The 26,900-nt window shown below is 41.5% G+C and overlaps 2 long non-coding RNA genes across 4 annotated transcripts in view; one reads left to right on the plus strand and one right to left on the minus strand.

Annotated features, from left to right (window-relative positions):
- LOC309792275 overlaps window positions 1–9,133 on the minus strand; it is a 284,711-nt gene extending 275,578 nt beyond the window's left edge. The window contains exon 1 of the long non-coding RNA XR_014291660.1: window positions 8,999–9,133. This is a non-coding gene — a long non-coding RNA (uncharacterized lncRNA). The remainder of the gene's footprint in view (window positions 1–8,998) is intronic.
- Window positions 9,134–9,434: 301 nt separating this feature from the next.
- LOC309792150 overlaps window positions 9,435–26,900 on the plus strand; it is an 86,668-nt gene continuing 69,202 nt past the window's right edge. For all 3 annotated transcript variants that reach the window (XR_014291607.1, XR_014291608.1, XR_014291609.1), the window contains exon 1: window positions 9,435–9,772. This is a non-coding gene — a long non-coding RNA (uncharacterized lncRNA). The remainder of the gene's footprint in view (window positions 9,773–26,900) is intronic.

Genomic DNA, 26,900 nt, shown 5'->3' on the forward strand with positions numbered 1-26,900 from the left:
TACTTCTTACCTGCTCTCTGGCCCGTGTTAGTCGAAAGAACTACTCTACCTTGCTAAATGTTTTATGTATACAATCTCAGTTTATCCTGCCAATAACCCTTAATGCAGTTTATTATGGAGAGTGCTCTTAGCTGCAAGTGGTAGACTCCAAAATCAAACGTCATGTGCCTATGGTCACATCCCCAATTCTTTTCTACTTATGATTCTCTCTAGACTTAATTGCAGGTATTTTGAGTTTATTTTTCTTCAGTGGGAGAACCACATTTATAATCTCTTTTCCCAGAGTCATTTTGTCCAGTTGAAAAGATTTAATTGGTGCCACCTTCATCAATTCAGGGGTTTTCATAGAGGGACCATACCTTCTATGGATCCTTGGTACAAGGCTGAATTTTAATCAGCCTTTGTCACTTAAAGTCCTCAGTGTTATCTTTTGTATGGAAATCAGAATCAATTACATTCTCCTCTGAGCCCTCAAATTTCTGGACATTTCTACTCCCTTCAATCTCTCCAAAATGTACAATTTTTTCCTAAACTCAACTTTTTCGTATAATATTTCATCCCATGCAGACCGTAGCATCCCAGGCATGTCAGTAACATTCCGTTCCATAACCTCTTTGTCTAAAGCCACAAGGTCATTCAGTCCATATCTGTCCTCCTGGTGATCATAGGTGAGAGTTTTACCAAATGTATTGCCACTAGATAACATGAGTTGCTGTTTTTCCATCCTTCAATGCATATTTTTTTGCTTCCCACTCCTAAGCCCCAGAGTTAATGCCCCACAACTTAGGTTTTCCACTCTGGCAGCCTCAACTGTAAGTCCCAATTGCTGTATCAATCAGCTCAGCCTCAGTAATGCCAGAGTAACAACAAGACCCAGATCTTTACAACAGGAAAGCTGTATCCCTTGCTTACGTCTATGTCCTTTACAGGTTGGCTGTGATTTTGCTCCACATCCTCTTTATTCTAGGACTCAGATTGTAGGCACAGACACTATGTGGGACATGCCAGCTTGTGGCAGAGGAAAAAAAAAATGGGCACACTCTCCTCTGCTTAGAAATGGCACACGTACTTCCGGTCACATTCCATTGACCAAAGCAAGTCATATAGTCAAGCCTGACTGCAGTAGGTGAAAAATATTGTCCTCTCACAGGGAAAGGTAGTATACAGACCCACAGGGAAGACAACAGATATTTTGGAGCAAATAATACAATCTAGTCAGTAGCATGCTGGTAAACGTTTAACTGCCTCTTGGGGAGTAAAAGTCCTGATTTGTAGCATTTGCCAATTTACATGGGGTAAATACTCCCACAAAGGCTGATTTCAAAATACCAGTGAGACCTCACTAAATGCAGAATGAGGAAGCCTTGTGTGCCGTCAGCTTTGTGAACAAGTGTGAGCAGGCTATAGCACAGAAATGAATCTAACCCCCACTTTAATTAAATCAGTTACAGTTGGGCCTCCAGACCTCTGTATCCACAGGTTCCGAATCCGTGAATTAAACCAACCATAGGTTGAAAATATTTTGAAAAAAAAAATTCCAGAAGGTTCCAAAAGGCTAAAAGTTGAATCTGCCATGCAGGGCACTATTTACATAGTATTTACATTGTATTTGCAACTATTTACATAGCATTTACATTGTATTAGATATTATAAGTAATCTAGAGATGATTTAAAGTATGTGGGAGAATGTGTGTAGGTCAAATGCAAATGATATGCCATTTTATATAAGGGACTTGAGCATTCATGGATTTTGGTGTCTGTGGAAGTCCTGGACCAATCCCCTGGGATCCTGAGAGATTACCATTCTAAACATAAGTTAGCTATACTTGTTCCACAGTATGACTATGAAATCTTGCTGTGGACTAGAGCAATCATACGACTCAGCATAACCCTGCCTTAAACCTAAACTAAGGATTTGCAGTAAGGAGGAATAGGACCCAGACGACTAAGACTTAGTCTTCACATCATTTGCTATTGCTGTGTTAATTGGAAAATTCAAGTGGAGAGTAAGAATGTGAGACTGAAATTTAAAAAATCTTTTGCCTCTATAAATAAGATTCAGCCCCAGGTTCCTCTTTTGCAGAAACTCTTATTAAGAACTTGGCTCTGCTGCAAGGAAAATAAGATAGAGATCCTTCAAAACCCTTTAATTCCAAATTATTCATGATAGGAGTTGCTTGATGAGGACACCTCGCTATTCTCAATGTTTACCATAGGAACTTTTTTCTAGTAAAAATTTGCTTAAAATGTCCCTGAGCTTGGAATCAGCTCTTACATACAGAAGTCTTTTTTTTTTTTTTTTTTTTTCCGAAGAATATACTTTAACTACATTGATATCACCACTGGGGTGACATTGAGCAAGTTGCTTATGTGCCCTGAATTTCTCTTGCCCCATCTACAAGATGGGATAACAACTCTTACTTCTTGCTATTCCTTATAACCTTGCAAGGCTGTCATGAGACTTAAGCATCCGGCACACATAAAGCACCTAAAAGAGTACCTTGCACGTGGTAGCCAATCAATTAAATAATCATTACCATGCATTATGGAGGATACTGATGAGCATTTTCATAATTATTGTTGAGGCATGGGACTAGAGGGTTTGAGTTACTATTTAAAACGGTACAGGGCTTTATTCAGTAGCTCGGAGCATTTAGCAGGAGTAATTTGGCTGTTGATTTTGAGTACATCTGACAGGAATGACTTTTGCAGCTTCCCTGGAAGTGTGGATGTTATTGTAATTTAATAGAACTCACCTCCCTAGTTTTTAGTCCGTTATGGCTTTTGGCCCCTAGCATGGCTCAAATTGCCAGTCCAACAGAAAGACTGAACAGTCCGCCCCAGGGCAAAATTGTGGCCTGCAGGGGGTGGATCCTGAGCCCCATCCTCAGGGAGAATAAACCGCTCACTCACCCATGCTGCAGCCTTTCATACCGACGCTCACATAAAATATCAGGAGCAAATCCTACCTCCAACTTTACAGTAATTCTCGAGGAGCTGGAGGGCCACTCAAACACAGATGCCTGGCATCATGCTGCATGCCACCTGAGGTCACAGGACAAACAGCACAGAGAGACTGTGATGATGATTCATTAAAAGGACAGCCCACTACCTTCCTGGGGTCACCTCATTCATTCTTCCCGAGTTGTTGCGAATATTCTGGATTATTATTTCAGATTTCTTTAAGCCTCTTGACTTAAAAAATAATGATGAGGAAGATGCTGATGCTGATAATGACAATAGTTAAAATGGTAAAAGTTACCTGAAAGTCTGCATACTACTGTGTTTGTGTGTGTGTGTGACTCTATGTATGTATGTGTGTATTTGTTCCTCCTGAGTGGCTTTTTTAAGCTAATTATCAGCTTCTGGAGCTGTGCATAACAATTTTCCAGTAGTGACAGTCACACATAGTTAGACCATCCAAACACTTGGAAGCAATTTAATAAAGACTGCAGGCAGAGCCATCCTTAATTGGGTTCCAAAGTTAAGAATGTAATGTTACTTGTGTGAGCAGCTCAGCAAATTTGGGGTACAAACATGGCCATATTGTCTCCTTCTCCAGTGAAGGTGTTGAGTAGAGCTTGCTGCTAAAACAAACCCCCAAATTTTCATTTATTTCTTGCTCATCTAACAGTCCAAATGAAATGTTTCTAGGTGGAGATTAGCATTCTTCCACAGAGTGATCCAGGGATCCAAGACTGATTACACTCTCTTTCCTGGACAATGCAGTCACACACTTACTCTATGAAAAATGGTTTCCCTAGTGCTTCCAGGAAACCTTTAAAGCAGCCAACTTAACTTTCTGGCCCTTCTCTTGATAGAGCTAGGAGGGGAAAAAAAAAAAAAGTATGTAAAAAAAAAAAAAGTATGTTGGGCTTCCCTGGGGGGGGAAGTGGTTGAGAGTCCACCTTCCGATGCAGGGGACACGGGCTCGTGCCCCAGTCCGGGGGGGATCCCACATGCCGCGGAGCGGCTGGGCCCGTGAGCCATGGCCGCTGAGCCTGCACGTCCGGAGCCTGTGCTCCGCAATGGGAGAGGCCACAGCAGTGAGAGGCCCACGTACTGCAAAAAAAAAAAAAAAAAATATATATATATATATATATATATATATATATATATATATGTAGACTACCTTCATAGTAAAGTGGCATAAACAAACTGCAAAAATGCATAAGCTTTTATTTTTGAAGGAATCAGTTAATAGTTTTTGTAAGATTTGTAGTTAGGGTTCAACACGTTTGTTGAATCCAGCCTTCTGAATCATGCCTGGAACTTAGCTGCTCAATTGTTGTTTATTAGAATTAATAAATGAATGGTAATGCTATTAGTCTAATAAGCACTTTGAAATATGCACAAATCGTTAGAAATAACTTTGTACAATAAAAGTCATTTAAATTTCTGAGATGATAACTGGCAGGCAGTCAATAAATATTTATTTATTTGTATTATCAAAGGTTTAATCAGGATCATTTAAATTGCCAAAGTAGACAGAGATGTGCCTTGAATATATTACAATCAGGACGGCTACACGTTGAGTACTGTACAGAGGATGTCATTCATATAGACACCCATGTAAATAGCTCCCCCTAGGGTTGTGCAGTGTACAGCATCCACATAGCTGCTAATTTCAATGTATCAGTCTGAACAGGCTATGAGGGTAGAACAGCTGGTTTCCCTTGCTCATCACCAGGCCTGAATGAGCTGGTCGGCTAACCGGGTAGATGTGGGCTCTCCCTTCCCCGCTTCTTCCTCATTCACCACCTCCCCCAACAAGTCTATGTTCTGGTCAAAGATGTTGACCTTCCCAGAGAGGGGAGCGTGCCCTCCAGTCAAGGGTGTGCTTGTAACTCTGTGGGAGCCCCACTCCAACTCCAGGGGCCTCTTGGTACTGTAAGCCTGGAGCAAGAGACTCCCTGCAGACAGGAACCAAATGTTCTCCGCCTCTTCCTAATGAGGTACTTACCCAGTGTCTTTTTTCCTAACCCAACTTTTTAAGGATTGCCTTTTAAATACTAAGATTCACCTTAGCTCTTCATGAACCGACCATGTTACTAACCCAGAAAAGTTTTCATTTTCTAGCCTCCAAAATGGCCTCAGCTGGGTCCTTCATATCCCAAAGACCATTTTTAAACATTTTATCCTTATATGTGCAACATTTGTATCCTAAAACTAAGTAATCTTTATTTCAGTTACACAAAAATAATTCTGGAAAAAAAAGAGAAAAAGAAAAACTATGACCCCTCCATTTAGCTTGCCTTGTACATATTGACTGCAGGTAATACAATCACGTTTCTTCCCGTTGGAGCACAGGGAGCACTGATTTCTCTGATAAGAAGCAGGAACCTTCGGTTATGACAAAATAGATGTCAAAGTCGTCCTCACCAGCAGTACTGCCACCATCACAAAAGCAGCAGCAGCAGAATACCCTCCATAACAGTCCATTTCCAAGTGAGGTGAACTTGACATCAAATCCTGGCTTGGCCAACAACTAACAGTGTGACCTTGGCCCAGTCATGTCCCCTCCTTAAGCTTTGATTTCCTTATCTGCAGAATATAGATACGAATGCCTCCAGTATACGGTTGCTGGGGGATTAAATGAGCCAATGAATGGAAAGTATTAAGTCTAGTCCCTGATACATGGTAGGTTGTTTTGTTTTGTTGAAAGAAGTTTTATTCGGGGAGATACACACTCCACAGACAGAGTGTGGGCCGTCTCAGAAGGTGAGGGGTGCATGGTAGGTTTTTCATACCTCATTACTACCCTTTCATTCATTCGTTGTTACTTTAAGTACCTACTTATTACTTCCGTGATACTGTGAAGAATCAAAGAAATGTAATACTTTTTTTCTTTCATGGAGCTCATAATCCATTCATTTATTCAATAAACAATTATTGAGTATCTATCCTGTGCCAGGCACCCTGGTAGGTGTTAGAGTTCCATACAGGTATAAAATATGCCAAGACCCCTGCCCTCAAGTAGCTCACATTCTAGTGAAGATAAGACATGTGAGCACATTGAGTATATTCACAACACAGAATAAGAAGACCTATGCCATGGACACATATACACCAGCAAACATAAAATAGATAGCTAGTGGGAAGCAGCCGCATAGCACAGGGAGATCAGCTCAGTGCTTTGTGACCACCTAGAGGGGTGGGATAGGGAGTGTGGGAGGGAGGGAGACGCAAGAGGGAAGGGATATGGGAACAGATGTGTATGTATAACTGATTCACTTTGTTATAAAGCAGAAACTAACACACCATTGTAAAGCAATAATACTCCAATAAAGATGTAAAAAAAAAAAAAAAAAAGAAGAAGAAGAGCTATGCCAGAGGGATGAAGCATGACTGTCTTCATAGACCTAGAAAGCACAGATGCAATTAACCTGGTAGAGAGGGCCTGGGCAGAGAATCGCAGGTAGGCGAACCTGTGTGCACAGAGAACATGGTATGTATGAGAAGCTGCAAGTTTTCAACATCCGCGGAGCAAAAGAGTTCTTGCAAAAGTAGTGGGAGACGTGGCTGAAGAAATTGGTTGAGGATGAAGCATAAAAAAACCACTGAAGTGTGATCTTTTTTTCCTGAGGAGGCATGGAGGAGCCATGGAAGATTTTTAAGCTGTTTGAGGACATGGTCAATCCTCTGGGTTTCAGAAAAGTCCCTCTGGAGTCTGGGATGTGGTGAAAGTTGGGCTGGACCTGCCAAGATGGGGTGAAATGACCAATTAGGAGGGTTTTGTCCAGATGAGAGATATGAGGGCTCACACGAAGCCTGAGGGCAGCTCATGGCTACCACCGCCATTTAAGAGGAAGACGTTATGGGACTCAGAGACTGACAGAACGGAGATGGGGATAAACTGAGAATGACTGCTGCTACTGGGTGTTTGGCAGTGCCATTCACATGATGAGGAATAAGAGGACTAGATTTGCTAAGGATTTACGCACATCTACACACACACACACACACACACAGGTAGTTAAATAGCGTAGCAGAGGGAGAACAATATTACACACAAGAATAGCACCAGGCTTTAGATTCTTGTGTCCAGTTAGGCAAAGGAACAAATGCTTCCAGTTCAGAGTAAGCAAACACTGCTTGATCTCTTTTCCAAGACTCCTCTTTGCATAACTGTTCCCCTTTTCTGGGAGGAACATCACTGACACACCTTGGAGGAATCTGCTTGGTATCCTTAACAACATTTGAAAATCTCTCATTCTAGGTCCACAGCAGCAGTTAAGAAATCACTTCTTTTTACCTGGGTTCCCTACTTCTTGCTCTGCTCAGCATTTTATGCTACTGCCAAAGCCTTCCTTCATTGCATGGGTGTGACCATGTAATTTCTGGTGCCTTTTAGAATAGTCCAAGATTTATAACTTTCTGGAAAATCTTTAGTTCTGAGATATAAATACAAAGTAAAGTCTGCCCCTAAGAACTTTATGCAGTAGGCAAGGAGCCCATTCAGCCATTCAATACCTAGTCGTTCTATAGCTGTGGTATTGAGGTTAATGCTGGAAATGCAAAGTGGAACTAAACATGTTTCCTGCCATTAGAGAGTTTTACATCTGATGGAGAAGGTAAATAAATCAAACTGTAAAGGAACTGGTAAGGAGCAGTATATTAGACCATAAGATGCTATGAGAGCAAGGAATAGGAACAGCCAACGCATACATGGATGTTCAGAGAAGTTTTCTCTAGGTGACGTGCACAAATCACAGAAACAAAGTCTACTAGGAACAATGTCCGAAGCAAGGAATGTACCAAGTGCTCAGGAAAAGGGACTAATTCATTCTGAGTAGATCCAGCAAGACCTTTTGGAAGCAAGTACGTTACAGGTGGAATTTGAAAGGCTCAAGTGAATTAATTTCTGGAGAGAAAATGGGGAATATAAGGGCATGTTTGAGGAGCTGGTGATGTCCTTTACCAAGATCAGATTTAGGTATTTTGGTGAGGGGGGGTGTATAAGACAGGAAAGGAGACAAATACTTTAAAAAAGTTAACAGCAAATCTAGAGTTAAATAGTACTATATCATTCAAGAAATACCATGAGACAGTAAGTGATTAAGAGCTAAGTCAGAGAAAGGACTAGAAGCACAAGGAACGATGAGGTCACCAGTGGGTCTGAATCGTAAGGTACCTGCACAGACCTGAGGTCACAGGCCTTTTGTGGGCTGGAGAAGCATTCTTACTTACTCAGTGGATGCTGGGTAAACATTGGTTAACTGAGTTAATCTTTCCTCAGGTAGCTAGAAATTGTGGAGGAACTGGAGCTCCTTGCTACTGTGTTTACACTTTAACCAAAACTTGAGAAGAAATTTAGGCTCCCCAAGGGAACTGAGGAAAGCACCATTCTGTTGCTTGTTCAGGGACAAATCGAGAGCCAAATAACTGCCCTCCAAAAACTGCACCAAGGCTGTCCAGCCCTTATGTCCAGAGTTCTAATCTTTTGGGGGGATGGGAAGAGAATTGGTGTGGATTAAAAAGGGATCCACAGAGAGCAAAGGATCTTTACATGTTTTTCTGTAGTGTGTTTTTTTCCCCCTCTCCCTGAGGGAAGGCCATGTAGGAAAGAGTACTGAACTTGAAGCCTGGGTCTCTGCCACTACCTGACATTGAACAGGTCACTTAATCTCCCTGAGTCCTGTGTCCCCATTCATAAAATAAGGAGGCTGTGGACTCCATACTAATAACTAAGTGTTTGGGGTCTACAATTTGCCGGGTGAGGCGTTTTCCACGCTTTTACTTCTCACAACCACAATGGCAGATTTTAGTAACCCTATTTTACTCAAGACATTCAGTTCAGAGAGGTTAAGTAACACGTCCAAGGTCACACAGCAACAGCGGCCGGGCCGGATTGCAATCCGGGGTTGCCTGACTCTCACACCACGCAGTCCCAGTTCGATACCAGTTAACCACCCCTATACTGGGCCCCGGAGTTCCCTTCCCTCGACTACCGGACCGCCTTCCCCTCCACCCACCTAAACGCTCAGGCAATTCTCACCTTTCACCACCGGGCATGCTCAGTCGCTCAGGAAAGGTTTTCGCTCTGCCTTGGGAAATTTTTCACGCCGCTCTGGCAGTTGAGCTCGCCCCGCCCACGGCTTCTCCTCACTGGATTGGTTGAACTCAGGGAGGCTACCAGGAGGCCCAGTTGACCTCCCAACTCCCCCCCGTTAACGCTCTGGGCGCGCGCGCTCCGAGCGTGCGTGCGTGCGTGCGTGTGAGTGAGCACGTGAGGCCGCGGAACGTGCGCAGAGGGCGGGGCAGGAAACAGGCGGCAAGGGGCGGGGCTGCCGTTGCCATAGCAGTGACGTCAGGCGTCGGGGAGCGAACCCGGCCCCTTCCCCGCGCGCGCGCACACACACAGAGAGACATGCACACGCGCGCGCATCGTCGCTCTCCCTGAGACACACTGGAGGGAAAGGTCAAACTAAAGGCGAGGGAGCCGGGAAGCCGGAGGGAGCCGCAGCTGCCGCCGCGCGCCATGACGGACGCGGCTGAGGCTGCTTTCTCTCCGCCGACGCCGCCGAGACGCTGCTCTCGCCGCGCCCCCTGCCCCCGCCTCCCGCGCCCCCTTCCCCGGCGCTCGCGCGTCCGCGCGCCCCCTCCCCCCCGGCGCTCCGGGCGCGCGTCGGGCCCGGGGCGCGCGCCGGCCGGAGCGGGAGAGGGAGAGGGAGCGGGAGAGAGGGAGGGTGGGGGCTGCGGCGGGCGTCCCGGCGGCCTCCTCGCGCGACCCCCGAGCCTCTCGCCCGGCCCCTCGGCCGGAGCCCGCCAGGTGAGTGCGGTGGGGGGAGAGGGTGTCAGGAGCGGACAGGGCACCCGGCGAGCTCAGCCCCCCTGCCTGACCCCTTCCGGGGGCGCTGACAGGCGCGCGGGACCCGGCCTCTGGGGGGCGTCGCGGGGTCAGCCTGTCTGGGGGCCCCTCTTGGAGCCCCTGACCCTCGGGGTCGGCGTCCGGATTGATGGGGGCTCGGGACCCGGGGGAGTGCAGCCTCCGGGCAGGAGTTGGCTGGGCGACCCGGCCGTGGGACAGGCGACGAGAGGCAGGTGGGCCCCTGTCTGGGGCTTGGTAAAGTGCGGGGAGGGGTCGAGGGGCCCGGCCAGGTGCGCGCGGGGGGCCCGTTGGAAGCGCTCAGGAAATGTTTGCTGGGAGTTGGGAGAAACTCTGCCCTGGGGACGAGGCGCCTTGCTTTTGCCCGGGCCAGCGAAAGTGGCGGATTTTACAGCAAAACTCGGGGAGAAGCCTTGCTGGACTGGACGAAAGCGAGAGGGACCCGGAGGACCCGCCTGGTTGGGGACCAGAGACGAACAGATCTGCCTGTGGGTAGCACTAGGGCATGATGTGTGGACGTTGCCATGCCAATGTTTGATGGTTGTTGCTTATGGTTATTTTAGGACTAAATGATATTTTAAAAAGTTATTACTAGGGAGAGAGGGAACTGCTTGAATGGTCATGAGTTTTTCCCTGTGTGTGCAGGAAATGGGTTAATCTTTCACATCACCACCACCATCCCCAACTGAATCTATGCCCAGTGGGTTTTACAAGTAATAAATACAAAACTCTAAAGCCCCGAAACGAGGTAATGTTTTTCTGATGAGTTTCAGGTGTCAGGCCCCTGGTTGTGTGAGAGAGAAATAGAAGCAGGACAGCGAAGTACTTGATATGCTCAAGCAGTCGTCTTTTTGTCATAAGCTTTGGAGCCCATCAAAGTGGAGTTTAGTTGTAACTGCCAGGGTTAAGTAATCACATTGACCCAGTGCCTCCCACCAATCAGGAGCTTCCCTGAAAGTAGCTTGGAAGACTGCTGTCAGCCCAGTTCTCTGCTGATTGTGAATACCCAGTGCTTCTGCTGATTTTTTCCCCCTCTTTAGTTTTCTACTATTATAATGCATGCAACCTATTTACCAAACGTTGGAATGAATTATCCATAGCTGAATTGCTCTCCGCTAAGTCACTTTTAAATTTTCAGGTGCTACCTCTGACGTATGTTTGTTTCATATTTGAAAGTTGTTTGGAAATTTGAAATATAGTAATTTCACATGATAAGGATTTTTTGCGTATAAGTCCAGCTTAAACAGATTATACCAAGTGGGTAATGTGTTTTAGAGTTTAAATCTCATCAAGAAAACTTCTGGTTTATGAAAGGTTGGGGATTGTGACAGCTGAGGAATCTTTGGTAAAGAATGAGGGAACACCGGGACACCTGGTGAATTTCACATTAACTGGCAGGCTCAGCATATACAAATTTACTTCTTACCTGAGCATTTCTGCTATGCGGGTGCTTCTTCGGTTGTTTGTGGATCTTTGGTTGTTCGTCTTTTTTCAAGAAGTTCTGTCAGCAGAGAGTCTCACTTTGAAATTGAGTCGTTGTAGCATGTAGCCAGGGTACCAGAGGTTTTCAGTACAAGATGTAAGGGAGGATTTTTCAGTTTGGTATCTTGTTAATTCTTTCTGTGCAGCAATTTTTGTACCTGGTTCTGTGCTGTGATGCCCCTTTTACGTCTTGCTTCTGTGGCTGTTGATGACCTATGTCCATATACAATTCTGTAATGGGGTACTTGAATGTTACGACTTAGAACATCATTTCCTTTCCTGTACTATATAAATACATTTTTATTTTTATTTATCTTCTCTCTTTTTAAAGGGAGCTGTAGAACTGGGCACATCAGCACTTTACTCAGCATTCCCCCCTCCTGTATGTCTCGCTGACCTTGGTGCCATTGTGGAGGTCATGTGTTCATGGAGATAAACAGTTCTTGAACAGTTTCCTCCAGGTGACAAAGGCACGTGGGAAAGTGATTTAAGAAATGCATATCTTGATTTTTTAAAAAATCATTTTAATTCGACACTTATTGTGATCATTGCCAAAAACAATTCGTGGACCTATCTTTGGGAGTACATACATTTCTGTTTTACATTAAAAAATCACTTAATTTCTTTTTTCGACTTTCCTAGTGTTGTATATTCTACTACAGATGAAAAGCTGGTTTTTTGGGTGACATTTTTAAGACTTGGGAAAGAGAGAGAAGGGCAGTGATGCTGGGATGTATTTAGCCCAAGAAAGCAGTTATGCTCCACTTAAAGAACTTTGATATTTACAAGTCTAAGATTATAAAACAAGTAGTGGTTATGTTATGTGAGACTTCTAAATTTTACCAAAAGGATTCACTAAAAGGTGCCTTCAAATAATCCCTTTTATATGGTACTTATCAAATGTGATTTGATTTATGAAAAGTCAGTTGCCGTACAACAATTTAAGAACAAATTTTGGGGATGTCCCTGCCCGTGCAGTGGTTGGATCCCTGGTCGGTGAACTAAGATCCCTCATGCTGTGCAGTATGGCAAAAAACAAAAAACAAAGAACATTTTTTGCATAATGTGAAGATTTATCAGTGTGTTCCTTGAATTATCCCTTTCCCCAAAGTGTTTGGGGGCAAAGTTAATATTTATGGGCTTGCTAAACTCAAAGTTGTGCCACTTATATGCTACCTATTAAGGTTTTAACTGAATGGAAAAATTGCCATGTGATTTAGAGTTGTACCATTTAGAGTACATTGAAACCAAATTAGAATGCCAAAATTTTCTGGTCAGGTTTGTCTGGAATCCTATCCAAGGTAGTTTAGTTAGTAAGGTATCAAAAGCAGCTTGTTGTAAGATGCTCTCACTAGGACGGTGGTCCTGCAACATAGGCCAACAAGTGGTTACACCCAGACTTCAGCAAAGTCAAAATAAATAGATTTGGTCTACAGTCCACATGCAGTGAAAACCATCACCTTGAATTTTTCTCTAGGTGCAAATTATTCTTCAGAATTAAAGGCTTGATTTTCCTAAGCTGTTAATTGTGTTTGGGTCACTTGTGAAAAATCTATTTTGATAAAAGAACAACTGAGTTCTTAGAACAACTCTAACTCTCAAGGGAGCCTTTTTCTCTTTTTGTTAGTGCATTTGGGTTTATTTGAAATCGCAGGAGATATTGAATGAAGTACTTGGGGAGTCTTCATTCTGAAATCATTTTACTTTGATGACTTTGAAAAAAGGAATGTGAGTTAATATGAGTAGAACTTGCTTATGAGTTATCTCAAACTTTATGGTGGGATAAGGGGGAAAGGGAGGAACTGGACACAAACTTAATTAAGGATAATCAATCAAATGTACTTTGCTTTATGCTATTCATGCCTGGCTGTGTAAGAGTGACACCCTTCCTCCCCAATTTTAGAGAAGTCTTATTCCTAGAGAAGGGATTTAAGGGTTAAGAGCTAAGCATGTGAGTATATGTGTTCAGAGTATCTTTTGAGTACTTTAATAGTTTTTTGTTTTGTTCTTGTGCATGAGACAGAAAGCAAGAAATTACTTTCATGTTGAATATGGGTTGAGAGCACAACTTTGGGATAACAGGCACAGTTTTATTGCTCTTAACATAATTGAATATTATAAAATTAAGGGAAGAGCTAGAATGATGCCATTGATTTTTTTTTTTTTGGCGGTACGCGGGCCTCTCACTGTTGTGGCCTCTCCCGTTGCGGAGCGCAGGCTCCAGACGCGCAGGCTCAGCGGCCATGGCTCACGGGCTCAGCCCCTCCCGGACCGGGGCACGAACCCGTGTCCCGTGCATCGGCAGGCGGACTCTCAACCACTGCGCCACCAGGGAAGCCCCCATTGATCTTTTTAGTATAGGCTGTTAATTCCTCTATTGAACAAATGAGTAAAAATGAAGAGTGGCCCCCGCTGGCCGCAACTAGAGAAAGCCCTCGCACAGAAACGAAGACCCAACACAGCCATAGATAGATAGATAGATAGATAGATAGATAGATAGATAAATAAATAAATCCGAAAAAAACAGTTATTCCTTTAAAAAAAAATGAAGATTGAAGTTGTGATGTTAAAAGAAATGTTTTCAAGTTTTTTTTTTTGTTTTTTGTTTTTTGTTTTTAATTTCAAAGGACTACCTCAAAGAATTGCTAATTTAGAGCATAGGTAAAAATTTCATTACTTGGATTTATCATTATTGAGGGAATGTAATTAAAAATTTTTTAAATACATGCAAAATAATACTGCATTTTAAAAATATTTGTGCCAAGATCTGTGAGAATAGAAATAATGATTAGAAATTTTCATTGGAACTTAAGTCTGATTTACGTTCTCAATTTCATTATTTAACCCAATGTCACTTTCCAATGTCATTTAGTTTTTCTTTTCTATAAAATGCAATCAGTAATGCAACATACTTTATGGAAAATTGGATTTTTAAATAATATTTCGTAGACTTCTTAAGCATAAAACATTACCTAATACTAATAAGTATGTTTAAGTCCACTATATAGGATTTTTAAAAGTTTTTAGACTTTGTAATCTGCAGAAATTTGGGCAAAAATTTTAGAAATAAGAAAGGCTGAGCTCAGCATTTTAATCATAGACGATCCTGTAAATTGCATTTTCCTCATTGGCCTTAAAGGGTTTTCTTTCACTGTTACGTATTTATATTTTGCAGACTCCAGTCACACTGGTTTTTAATGTAGTATCATCTTATCTACAGCATCAAAGTTCTTTTTTAAAACTGTCCTCTTTATTTTCTCCCAGCTGCTCCATCTGGGAGATGTTTGAATCTCAGTTATTGAGGGTGGTTTAATCCAAAGTTATCCTCAATAGAAAGGTTATTGCAGTTTTCACAAACTAGGGAAAAATATAGATTTATCTTAAGATAATTTATGAACTTCTTTGTATTAAGGCAAGGGCAATTAAACATTGTATATAATTTAATATTTCTAACTATTATTAGTATTTGTTCTAAGTTAACTTTACTTGAGGTATTGTTAAAATCAACATAGTGGTTGTACAGTCTATTTAAAAAATACCTATTTATCTGTGGAATATTTTTCAAAAAACTTGCCCTTAAGTGGAAAAGACATGGAAATTTTACTCTGAGACCTTCTACTTGAATATATATCAGTAGTTAAATGTGTATAGTTAGATGTTTGATATTGGGTATTGTTTTGATAGTTACATATGAGGACTCCTTGTATGTTTTTGTAGGATTACTTTCAAGTATATTTTTATTTATAAAAAGCTTTTGTTTAAAAGTCAGTTTGTTCTTAATGATTATTTGAGAATCCTCAGACTTTTATATTTGAAAGAAATATAAATGAGTAACTTACTAAGCTGCTTCCCTAAAATGCATGTGATAAAGTTTATTTTACTATAATGAAGAGAGTTATCTTCATCCCAAACAAATTCATAGCAGAATAGTTGGCTATTTTTGCAAATTTAGGGAGTGTAGAGTGTGCCCCGAAATGATGCATTGAATACTAAGTTTTGGACTGAATTTGCTATATCATATGGAGAAGGTATTTTCCTTATAGTAATATTTATATTGTTTCTGTTTAAGGACCATTTCTTAAACATGTCCGTAAGTGAATATATTGTACATGTTGGTCGAATGATATATTGAAGAATTTAATTTGTATCCTGTGCCTGTCTCCCCTCTTCCTCCTTTTAATAATTGTCACTGGTGGGCTTTGAACCACATGCTATGAGAGAACTTTTAACGCATGATAAGAGTGGCCCAGGCTGGTTGTTGGTATCTTATGTGATAGAGAAAAGTGAGATTGTTCTTTAACTTTCTTTTAATATGTGTTAAACATTGTTTTGAACATTTGTTTTTAATCAGTCTATTTTTAACGGGGATGATATTTTAAAAATTCTTGAGACTGTGTAAGTGGTTATGTTCCCCACAGTGGGGAAGGAGAAGGGTAGAGGGAAGGATTATAGGGATTTGATTAAATTGTATGAAGTGAATATAATAGTTTTGATATAAAACATGTTAAATTAATCATTATATACCTTTTCCATAGAATGGTAATCTTGCTTTTTTTATTAGCACACCTCACTGTGAAGAATCAAGACTAGTGAATTGCAGGACAGGCATATGCATACCTTTAATCAGTTTTACATGTTATTGCTGGGGACATATTAGATGGCTATGAGGAAGATAAGCAGTTTCACACTGAAGGTCATTTTCAGAGATCTTATCTAGAGCTCCAAATTCTATAAGGTGGGAGAACAGATTCTCAAGGGATAGATGGGGAAGCATTTTCAGGTACAAAGTCATTGTTAAGAAAACAAGTATACCAATCTTTAAAACATTACATCATACCAGTTACAATCATATATCCTATATTTTCCAGCACTGTACCGGTTTTGAATATTCTGTGGCCATAAATACACTAGTATTTGTTCAACCATAAATCCTAACTTTTAGGTTAGAAAATGTAGTCACTTAAATTATAGCTTGACTCATAAGTGAAGAAGCTGCTGATCTTCCTTTTTCTATATTATAACTTTGTCATTGATTTTGAAGGCCTAGTACTATTTGCTTAGCTCTATGTGTTCCTGGTCCTATGACTGAAGAGGAACTATGAGAATGAATCCTGGCACCTGAGAAGTTAGAATCACACTGGGAGAGGCATAAAGTAAATAAAACGCACCTCTGGCTATGTTAATTCTTCCTTTGAAAAGCAGTGGTTTTGAAACTATTCTGTGAAGGGTTCATTCCAAGCATATTCATTCCAGTTTCTACCAGTGCAGTTTTACGTTGATCAATTTTAAGTGTGGACGTTTGCGTAAGATTTCATGAAATCAGGGTACTATTGTTTAAAACAAGAAGTGTGATAACCATTATTGTTAGCATATTTGATCTTATCAGCATCCCGCTTAAATCCTTGAGATGCTTGAGTCTTTTTATATTATGACTTACAAGACTTCTTTATCTAGCTCCAGCTTCATCCTTCATCTCTTATCACTGTTTCCCTTGCTTTCCTTCTAAACTTAGCATTGTAGTCCTACTTAAATAGCTTGATATTCCCCAAGAGGAAAATGTTCTTTTACATCTCCATGCCTTTGCGCATGGAACTGCCCTCATCCTTGTCATGCTGGGGGAACTCTGTTCCCTTGGAGCCTTGGTCATCGCTCCATAAAAGCACTTGCTTCATTGTTTTGTAACTGTGGCCTCCCTTGAGAGCAGAAACCATCTAACTTATCTTTGTATCCATACTACTTGGTGTTCATTAAGTATTCAAATGTCTGTTGAATAATTGTATTCAGTACTTGAGAAGTAGAAGAACTACTTTAATGCACACTCGTATGAATAAAACATCACAGATCTAGTCTATGCAAAGTACTTTTAGTGACATATTGTCGGGCACAATGTTAAGTGTATAAGAGGTACCCAGTTGCACTTATCAGGAAGTATGATAAGGCCAAAAGATAGATTATATGGAAAATTAGATTAGGTTAGGTACTCGTGGTTTAAATGAAGTAATGTATTGGATTTGGTCATCTAATCCTAAAAGTTGGTTGTGGAAGCATTTTAATAATAATTCTATGCAGTCTTGAAAAAAAATTTCTTTATATGTGATTCATGTTGATAGACTCAAAAAGACCTTCAAATGTTCGAGTATACCATAGTGATACCTACCCATAAAGTTAAAGAATGAGCCCTGGAGCTGTCCTGCCTGAATTCCAGTCCCTTTCCTGCCTGTCAATAGCTGTGTGATTTGTGCAAGTTATCTGACTAGTCTGTGCCACCTTTTTCTTTTTTCTTTCTTTCTTTCTTTTTTTGAATTTTTGAATTTTATCTTGTTTATTTTTTATACAGCAGTTTCTTATTAGTTATCTATTTTATACACATCAGTGTATACATGTCAATCCCAATCTCCCAGTTCATCACACCACCACCCCCACCCCTCACTTTTCCCCCTTGGTGTCCATAAGTTTGTTCTCTATGTCTGTGTCTCTATTTCTGCCCTGCAAACCAGTTCACCTGTACCATTTTTCTAGGTTCCGCATATATGCGTTAATATTCTATATTTGTTTTTCTCTTTCTGACTTACTTCACTCTGTATGACAGTCTCTAGGTCCATCCACATCTCTACAAATGACCCAATTTTGTTCCTTTTTATGGCTGAGTAATATTCCATTGTATATATGTACCACATCTTCTTATGCTTCCTTTTTCTAATCTGTAAAATGAGGATACTACCTTTTATGGCTGTGATGAAGGGTAAACATGAGTTAATGTATGTTGAGCACTTAGAAGAATGCCCAACACACAGAAAACATTCAATACATATTAGCTATAATTAATTTCTAGTGGCTCTTATTTAAACAGTTTTTTAGTTGTACATCATTTCTATCATTTAAAAATAATTGCTTTAATACGTAAGTATCTAATTTAAAAGAAAATGAACACTTTTAGTTACTGTATCGTTTAACTGATCACTGGTTTATCTCCTTACTGACTCATTCTGCCATCTCCCAGTGGAATGGAGACGTTTCTGTCCTTTGGATGGACATGGGAGATGCGAAACCGTGTCCTCCTGATTTCTGCAGCAGAGCATTGTGTCCCCATGACCTGTGCAATTCTCGATAGTGCCACAAAAGAGGAAGGAGAGAAGTAACAAGAACAGGAATCCAGTGACAAGTTCCTAAACAAGCCTTAACCTGTACCAAGTAAGTCCTAAACTTTCATACTTCTTGGTAGAGGATAGGTGTTGAACTTTTCTCCTTTACACTTTCCTTTATGTTTTTGGCTTGGAAGAATAGATTTTTTTTTTTTTTTTTTTTGCGGTACGCGGGCCTCTCACTGTTGTGGCCTCTCCTGCTGCCTGTGCTCTGGCTGCGCAGGCTCAGCGGCCATGGCTCACGGGCCCAGCCGCTCCATGGCATGTGGGATCCTCCCGGACCGGGGCACGAACCCACGTCCCCTGCATCGGCAGGCGGACTCTTAACCACTGCACCACCAGGGAAGCCCAAGAATAGATTTTTTAAAATCTGAATTTACATATATTCTGGAAAGGCACATACAGATTTACTTTAATAAGTCAAAGAAACTGGTTTTTGAGCTCAATTTTTACACACGTACCTGTAGTGAGGGAAGTAAGTGGGGCGTTAGCATCTTGTGTCAGTACTCTGAAAATCCTGTGTACGGCGAAATCGCGTTCAATGTGCCCTTTTAGAATGCAAAGAGGACTTTAAAGGAGAAAGAAATTTGTATTCCAAGATACTTTGTAAAGAGTGGTTATTCACGTCTTAGTATAACAAGAACATAATATCCAGCATATCCTTACAGCCTACTATGACTTTCTCTTGTGTAACAATTAAAATATAATGAAAAGTTCATTAGGTTATTTTTTTTAATATTTCATTAAAGAAAGGAATTTAACAAACAATTTTGAGTGTTTACTATGCTGTGAGTGATGTGAAGCTGAGGGGCCAGGATACAAAGATAAGTCAGGCATTTATCTTTACTACTTAGGACCTATTAGAGAGACCAGAGTGTGCAGAGAATCCTTGGGAATTGAAAGCTGGGAATGAGACTGGAAAAGTGCTGGATGTTGAATAGATTAAGGAAACAAAATAAGATATTAATGAGGGACCATTTTTAAATGACAGTGGTGTTCTGTGTAATAGTCTGCCGTGGGAAGTGTGAATGATGATACAAGTTGATCAATAGCGCTCGTGCTGTTTTGCAACAAGAACACTAGTTTAATGTTAGCAAATTTTTGCTTAAGTGCCATCGTAGGAACTTTTACAAAATCTTTTGCACCTCCGTGAAAATGATAGGAGTTAGGTCATGCAAGGAAAACCAACTTCCAGAATAAATACAATTTTGACTAAGCCTATTTCCTCTGTACAGACCTAGACACTGTGTCTATGTTTAACGTTATCTAGGCTTGAAATTTCATTTCCTTCCAACAGCATGCCTTTCTGTGTTTGTCAGGCCAAACAACTTCTTGTTTTACTACTTAACCTCAGTTCTTGTTCTTTGTTGTTGTTATTAGTAGTATTAATAGTATTATTATTTAATCAGAAAAGAGAAATGCTGTTTGGACGGTTTCAAACGCCTCAAAAATATTTGGTTCCATAGAGGAGCGAGTAAGATTTGTCGGACTCCCACCCGATTCAGTTTCCTCAGTAGCATCTCTAACTGTGTTATCAGCCACCCTTCCTTGTTTTAGGTTTCTAAGTGTCAGAAATAACTTCTCATTGAGCTTGACCTGTTTCCCCTCTTAACTTTCACTTACTGGTCCTTGGCAGTCTAGCGCAATATATTTGAAACTTATTCTTCTTATACACGGTTAACTCTTAAGGTGTTTGAAAATGACTGTTAAATCCTACTCGAGTCTTCTTTTTGCCACGCTAAGGGAAAAAAAGCCCCAATTCCCGAACCATATGCACATGACATGGTTTACAGACCTTTTTCATGCACATTGCTAAACTCATGACAAAGTCTGTTTGTCAGTATACCTCTTCAAATACGGTGGCCAGAACTGACTGGCTGCTTCACATGTGAACTGCCCATTGCTGAATACAATGAAGCTATTATCTGGATACTCTCCTTCTATTAATGCAGCCTGAAATTTGCATTACATTTTTTGGCAGCAGCATTACCCTTTGATCATATTTAGCTTATGGTCAACTAAAACTTTGTCTCCTTTTCATGTGAACTGCTTTAAGTCTAATCTTTCTCATTCTTTACTTGCCAGTTGATGCTTTGAAAATAAATGCAGGATATTATGTAGTGCATTACTATAGAAGTTTAAATGAGTTTATTTTTTTATCAAATTTCATCCCATTTGACTATCTGGAGAAATAACATCTGTGTAAAAGAGCACAGTTTTCGTGGTGCTTTTTCTCATGAATTTTTATTTAATCTTTACAACAACCATCCCAGAATCAGAAGAGAAAAATGGCTTTCCGCTAAGTCAGGAATTGGCAGACATAGTACTTGGTGTTTTTGATTCCGGATCCCATGCTCATCTTATCCCTGTTCACTTAGTAAGGATTTAGCGTGTCCTCTGCCATGTGGCGGGCACCGTGCGGCGCTGATGCGTCAGTGAGCGAGACAGATTACGGTCTCTGCCCGGTGGTATTTATGGCCTGGCATCTAAATAATTACTGCCAGTTACTGAGCACCTTCTATTACGAAGGCACTGTGGTAGACTGTATGATTGTTCGCAGTATTTGTTGCCTCTCTACCAGGGTCCTCTCTGTCGGAGGGTTGTCTTTCCTACTCTGCTGACATCAGGTTTGGACACTCGGCTTTCCTAGACCGATAAAATGTCGGAGGAAGTGATGTGTCCCGTGTTTGAGCAGATGTTTTAAATTCCATCTTGTGGTGCCGCCGGTAGCTCTTTTCCTTCTGTCATGGAACCAGCCTGCCTTAGCTGGGGCTGGTCCCAGAATGATGGAGTCTTCCGATTGGGTTCCAGGATGATGGGACAGAGCTGAAGCCAATCCACGATTGACATTTAATGTACATGAGAAATAAACCCCTGTGTTGTAGGCACCATGATTTTGGAGCTATTTGTTAGCATAGCGTGGTATAGCCCAAGCAGACCGTGATACTGACATTATTCAAGGTGCTGTGTGAAGATACATATATGAAGATAAATTAGACTTAGGCCTTGGTCTCAAGGAGTGTGCAGTCTTGGGGGATGCATTAAATTTCCATCAGTTATTGTATTTGAGGAAGAGGAGAGTATGTGTATGAAAAGGTCTTTGAGTTGAGGATCTTTCCCGACTCCACTTCACCCCTAGGCTGAATTCAGTCGATATGTTTTAAATCCTGGGTCTAAGGTCCAGCTACTCACTGTCACAACTGCTCATCCAAAATTTGATAAGGATGTTTTCTGTGTCCTCATTCAAATCACCTTTTTAAAATCGAATGTGTAAGAGGATGGGCTTCTGCAGAATAGTTGTTAGAAACTTCTTTCATAAATCTTATTAATTAGCATTCACTAGGTAACCGAGAATCTGCCTAGCTGAACCATTTCTCCAACATACCCAGAAAAATATCATGAGCTCCTAGGTGCTATTCGAAGTGTATCCGTTAGCATTCAGAGTTTCCATTGCCACAGCTGTGTGCCACCTCACTGTGCATGGGGTGTTTAGAGATGAAGCCCAGGCTGGGATTCTGTGAGGAGTTTTCTTGCCCTGAGAAGCTAAGGACTGCATGGCCAGGGTCCTGGGAGCTCTTGAAACCTTTGAAATAATTACATGTAAAATTTTCTGTAAACAAACATACATTGTTCTGAGCTATAGCTTTCATCAAATCATCAAAGAGAATTATGACTCCCACGGAAGGTTGCAAACCCTGTTGTGGAGTGAGCATACAAGTTGAACGAGGATTGGGAGAGCACTAGTGTTTAAGGGACAGGTGGAACCAGAGCCCAGAAAGAAGTCCCAGGAGGGTGAATTAGAAAGGGCTGAGGACCGGGAGCAAATAAATGTTGTAGAAGTTCCTTATTAATCAGGTTTTTAAAAGTCTGTTCTAGAATTTTTTTTTTTTTTAAAGACGATGTTTGGGGTAGGAGTTAATTAATTAATTTATTTTTGCTGTGTTGGGTCTTTGTTTCTGTGCGAGGGCTTTCTTCTAGTTGTGGCAAGCGGGGGCCACTCTTCATCGCGGTGCACGGGCCTCTCACTATCGCGGCCTCTCTTGTTGCGGAGCACAAGCTCCAGACGCGCAGGCTCAGTAGTTGTGGCTCACGGGCCTAGTTGCTCCGCGGCATGTGGGATCCTCCCAGACCAGGGCTCGAACCCACGTCCCCTGCATTAGCAGGCAGATTCTCAACCACTGCGCCACCAGGGAAGCCCCTGTTCTAGAATTTTGCATGGATTCTACATCCATTCTCATGGCACTTCTTTATGATTCCTTGGAAATTACCCAATTTTCAGATATATTTTAGGATGTGATTTTTCTTAATCTATAAATATGAATTTAAAGCAGTTCCTTCTTCTTTCTGTTCCTGTCTCCTTCCTATCTTGGGCTTCAATTTTTTTTTTCTTTTTTTTTTTCCCCTTAATCCTTACTTACCCTTCCAGATTAAAGATCAGTCTTCTTATTTAAAAAGGCTGACTCAAGATAGGAGAAAAATAGTTCTTTAGATTATCTTTAGACAGTTGATCCCAAGTAAGGAGATGGCCTTTGTTATTCTTTTTGTTGAGAAGGCTTTTTATTTATTTAGTTAGTTTTTGGCCACCCCTCGGGGCTTGTGGGATCTTAGTTCCCTGACCAGGGATCAAACACAGGCCCTTGGCAGTGAAAGCACTGAGTCCTAACTACTGAACAGGCAGGGAATGCGCCGAGAAGGCATTTTTAAGCCTTAAAAATTTTCCTTGGGCTTCCCTGGTGGCACATTGGTTGAGAGTCTGCCTGCTAATGCAGGGGACATGGGTTCGAGCCCTGGTGTTGGAGGATCCCACATGCCGCGGAGCAACGAGGCCCGTGAGCCACAACTACCGAGCCTGCGCGTCTGGAGCCTGTGCTCCGCAACAAGAGAGGCCGCGACAGTGAGAGGCCCGCGCACCGTGATGAAGAGTGGTCCCCACTTGCCGCAGCTAGAAGAAAGCCCTCGCACAGAAACGAAGACCCAACACAGCCAAAACCAAATAAATAAAACAAAAGAAAATTTTCCTTAACACTTCTGACAGATACCTTTTTTTGAAGCAGCTGTATTAAGATATAATTGTTACACAGTAAACTGTGCATATCAAAAGTGTATAATTTGATAAGCTTTGACATATGTGTGTACCCAGAAGACCATCACTATAGTCAAGATACTGAGCATCTGTCACCCCCAAATTTTTCTAGTCCCTCTTGGTCACCTCCCCCCTTTATTACCTAGGCAACTACTATTTATTTTCTTTTACTTTACTTTAGTCAGCATGTCCTAGAATACAGTATGCACTCAGAAGAGTTTAGCTTCTTTCACTCAGCATGATTATTTTGAGATTTATCCATTTTGTAGCATTTATTAATAGTTTATTCCTTTTTATTGCTAAGTAGTATTCCATTGCATGGATATACTGTAGCTTGTGTATCCTTTCACCTCTTGATAGGGGTTGTTTCTAGTTTTTGGCCTTTACAAATAAAGCTGCTGTGAACGTCCATGTACACGTCTTTTATGTGGACATAGCACCCTTGTTTCTCTTGGGTAAATACCCAGGAGTGGAGTGGCTGAATCGTAAGGTAGAGGTGTCAGGGTGGGGGGCGGGGAGAAGGAGGGGTTGAGAGAGAAAGAGAGATTTATTTTAAGAAATTGGCTCACGGGATTGCGGGGGCTGGCAAGTCCAAAATCCACGGCATGGGCCAGCAGGCTGCGTCCGGCAAGGGAGTTGCTGTTGCAGTCCTGAGTCCAGCATCTGTAGGATAGGCCAGGGGGCTGGGAACTCAGGCAGGATTTCTGTCCTGGTCTTGACCCAGCAGTCCTTCTTCCCCAGCAAACTTCCATTTTTCGCTCTGAGGGCCTTCAACTGATTGGACGTGGCCTACCCACGTTGTGGAAGGTGATCTCCTCTACATAACATAGGCTGATTGTAAATGTTAATCACATCTATGGAATACTTTCACAGCAACCTCTAGACTAGTGTTCGTTTTGTTTCGTGTTGTTTTTTGGCCCTGGGGTGGCATGTGGGATCTTAGTTCCCTGACCAGGGATCGAACCCGCACCCCCTGCAGTGGAAGCATGGAGTCTTAACCACTGGACCACCAGGGAAGTCCCTAGACTAGTGTTTAACCAAACAGCTGGGCACAAAGCCTAGCCAAGTTGACACACAAAATTTAACCACCACAATCCCTAAATATTTCATATTTTTAATGCTGTTATAAATATGTATTTTTAAAGTTCAACTTGTGATTGTTAGCTCACTAGTTTGTTGTTGTTTTTTAACTGTGGCTGCCTTTTCACAACTCTTAAACAGATGAATGGCAGTCTTTTCATCTAGTGTAGGATTATCTTCCATCTTTTTAGACGTAGCCTTTAAAAATAGGAATTATTCAGGTACTTCATAATGTCATACTTCTCACTTCTCTTGTTTATTGGAATCATCTGACAGGAATGGCAGTTTCATTTTAAGAATCTGGTCTTACCTCATTTGAGTCATCTTTCCTTTTATCTTTTTTTTATTGTAGCATTATAACAGTTCTTAAATATTTTAGAGATTAAAAATGTAGGTGGATTTAGAGTCTAGAACCTAGAAAATTCCAGAGCGGTAGGCATCACCTTGATGCCATTCTCTTTCTGATTAACTTTTTGAGCCTCAGTTCCTCATCTGTAACGTGGAATAATAACGTCCATTTCATGGAGCCATCGTGAAGTTACGTGAGCCGCTTTGTGTGAAGAGCCTGGAATAGTGCTTTTAAACAAAATAGCTCCCATTACTATTATTATTTTATTCAACAAATGTTTAACACTTAAATTTGCATTTTAAATTGAATTTTAGAAGAAGCTTGTCAAATTTTCCAAAAAAGCCTACAGACACTGTTCCATGCTCTAGAATTACAGGAGGAAAAGGGATAAGCAAGGTTCCTGCTCTCATAAAGCTTCCAACCTGGCAGGTTATGCCAGGAGAAGCAGACAGTAAACAAGTAAAGGAATAAGCAAAGTACATAATTTCAAGTCATGATAAGAACTGTGAGGAAGACCAAAGAGGGAGGTACGATAAAGTTGGGAGTGCCTTCACAGTGGGTGGGCAGGGGTGGCCTCTCAGAGGAGGCGGTGTTGGAGCAGGATATGAAGGAACCAGCCATGTGAAGATCTGCGTGAGCTTGTGTGGCAGGGAAGAGAAAGTGCAAAGCCTCTGAAGGGGGAAAGATTTGGCAAATTGGAGGAATTGAGAGGATCCCCGAATGCTGGTCGAGAGGAGTAGGGAAGTCCGAGAGGGCCACAGGAAGGAGACTGCATTCTCCTCCAAGCAGAGAGGGGAGCCTTGGGAGGGTTTTAAGAAAGGAAGTGACCTGATCATAGGTGGCATTGTTGCCGTGGGCCTTTGGAAACGTGAGTGCAGCTCTGAGACATCAGCAAGCTGCACGTTTCAGTGTGACTTGGATTTCCAGTTGCCCAAGAAACTTTAAACTACTTATTTTCCCTGATATAAAAATCCCAGCCAGACTCTTAAGCCAAGTATGCATTATCTAAAGCAAACACTTTTATACTATTTTATATCTTTTAAATTTTACTAAGACTTGTTATGCACTTGCATGTATTTTCAAAAATAGTGTCTTGTGGATTTTTTTCCTTTTACAAGTTTATATGGCACTTGACTAGCATAGCAGTAAAGGCACAACTTTGGCTTCAGATATAAGCGTAACTATTGACACGGAGGCATTCAGTAAATATTAACAAAACGTTATTACTAGAATATGATTCCATCATAGAATCATGGAACTAGGGAAGTTAAGAATTCGTTGGTTTCAGTTCCTTCCTTTTATAGAAGAGGCAACTCAGATCCAAAGAGGTTAAATGGTTCACATTACATAAACATAAAAAAAATAAAATAAGCCTGGTTTATATTATCCTCCCCAGGTGTAAGATGAGAGGTCCTTGAGGCAAAATATGGAACCAGGGAAAAGACGGGGACATCAATTTTCTTTATATTTGCCGCCTTCTTCTCTGTTGCTCGTTTATTTTACACCTGTGCTATTTTACACTTACCCCTGGACTAAGGATATTGGCATGAACCAGACAGCCATTCCCTTAGTGTGGAAACGGACAAGTAAACAAACAGGTGCCATACAAGTTAAATGCCATGATAAGGGCAAGCTTAGCCTGTTATGGGAGCTTAGCCTGTTGTGATGGTTGTGTCTGTTAAGTGGCTCTGAGTTCAGAATCTGTTTATCTGCAGAGTCGGGGATGTGCTTAGCCCCGCCTTTTAGTGTAGTATGCATTATATTGCCTTAGCTATTTGGGCTTTCTTGTGCTTTTTTGCCTCCCAGCCATAGCCCTGGGCTAAATGTAAGTGAATTCAAAGGTCAGACTGTATCTGACCAGGAAGACTTGTCTCGACAGCCCTGCTCCGCTTCTGCCACCTGAGAGGCCTGAAGCCTCCGTATGGACCCACAGCT

The sequence above is a fragment of the Mesoplodon mirus genome (assembly GCF_964341445.2).
Source record: "Mesoplodon mirus genome assembly, chromosome: 16".
Lineage (NCBI taxonomy): Eukaryota > Metazoa > Chordata > Mammalia > Artiodactyla > Ziphiidae > Mesoplodon > Mesoplodon mirus.